Below are 2,019 nucleotides of genomic sequence, written 5' to 3' on the forward strand. Positions count from 1 at the left end.
AATACAGTAAGTGAGGAATGAATGAATATTTTTTTAATAAAAACACACGTGGCACTATTTTGTTTATTTTGTAAACAAAATGTAACTTTTTTTTCCATTTCTATTCAACTTTGTCAGGTTAATCAGAGTGTCAAATTAAATTTCAAGTGGTAATTCATGATTTCCTGTTTGCTAGTAAAGTGACACAGAGATCAAATGCCCTATTGCCATTTCTATTTAGATGTATTCACTTGGGGGGTGCATTTATCCAAAGGGACTTACAGCAATGTTTGAGAGTATGGATAGTAGAATGCCCATGTTTGAGAGTATGGATAGTAGAATGCGGTGGTTGACTGTGTCCAAAGCAGCTGATATGTCACGCAAGATGAGGACTGAGGAGCACCTCTGGCAGATTTTAAGACTTCAGTCACAGACAACAGAGCCGTTTCAGTGGAGTGGCCACTTTTGAACATCAAAAGTCATCCCTCCACAAAAGACAAAAGAAGATACCTTTCCTGATCCAAACTCCATAGAAAGTCTCCTGATCTGAACTCTATAGAAAACCACTGGTGTGAACTCAAAAGGAGAATGCATAAGAAAGGACCTAGGAATCCTGAAGATCTGGAGAGATTCTGTAGAGGAATGATCTCAAATCCCCTGCTTAATTACAGGGTGTCAAAATGTCTTTTTCTCAGAATGAATTTGTTTCCCTTCAAAGTTGGTATTTTCCACATTGTTTTTTATTGTGTGACTAAGATAGATTACCAAAAGATGATTTTAACACATCTTTTTAGGCAACTTTACCAGGGGTGCTAATAAATGTGGAGGGCGCTGTAACTCTGTGGTGGGGATGCCTCTCTTGTAGGCCTGATGTAAGTCTAGTGCTACACACAAAGCCCCTGCAGTAATGCAGCTGTTCAGATGATGTCGTCAGTCAGGGCAATGTACTCAGCATTAAGTACTGCTCACCTACATTGACCTTCACCTGTATAAAATTGGATTCAGAGAGGGGATTGTCTGTGTCATTTTATAATTCATGTCTGGCAAACCAGACATGTATTTTACGTAATTTTTAGAACCATTTATTTATTATTATTTTTTTTTTTTTTTAAAAGTATATTTTTTGGGCTTTTTATGCCTAGGATAGGATAGTGGAGACTGACAGGAAGTGAGTGGGAGAGAGAGTCGGGGTGGGATCCGGAAAGGACCACGGGGCGGGAATACGAACCCGGGTCGCCGGCGTACGGTGCAGGTGCCCCAGCCAGTCGCGCTAAGTTTTAGAACCATGAACAAAATCATCAATCACAAGAAGATTTATGTGATCTCAGTCTACCATCTATTCTGATTGAGGGGAAACTTGTTCAGTCAATCTTGATCCCTTCCCTTGATTTCTAGAGAAAATGAATCACTAGTTTTGTGTGGGTGCTTAGCGTCAACACACAGCAGTCAAACCCAGAGCCACCCCATATTTGGCATTCTAGCGCATCTCTCTCATTGCTGCATGGAAGTTGGTCATGTCGAGACACATAGGAGGAATTACAAGCTAATTGTGGTATTAGTGACACTTTAAAACCCTTATCTTTCCTCACCCTGTCATGGCAGCAGTCCTTGATAGCAGTGTGCTGATGCTGCCTCACTCCAGATTTACCGTTCCAGAGGGAATGTCATCTCACATGTGCAGTAGGCCTATTCAAACAATGCGTCTCTATCATTTGACACATCATATGGTGTTAGACCTGGACATAAAGATGTATAAAGATATATTACAGGCTACTTTGAATGCTTTCATGAGGACAATTCTATCATTAAAAAAAGGCAACACAAAACAATATATTTTTTTTTATGACTGGACAGTCTGATTAGACAAAGGCACATACTACACTTTAGCATATTACTGATTGTTATGACAGCCACTGCAATGAAAATTATTCTTTTTTCTTCCATTTTTTGTTTTGTCTGTTTTTCAGTGTTTGGTCGACAATGTCCTACACTTAGATTTCAACGCTCCACATGAAACTTGGCGTACTTGTCCCCTCGCTT

This window comes from Alosa alosa, chromosome 1 (assembly GCF_017589495.1).
Source record: "Alosa alosa isolate M-15738 ecotype Scorff River chromosome 1, AALO_Geno_1.1, whole genome shotgun sequence".
Taxonomy (NCBI): domain Eukaryota; kingdom Metazoa; phylum Chordata; class Actinopteri; order Clupeiformes; family Clupeidae; genus Alosa; species Alosa alosa.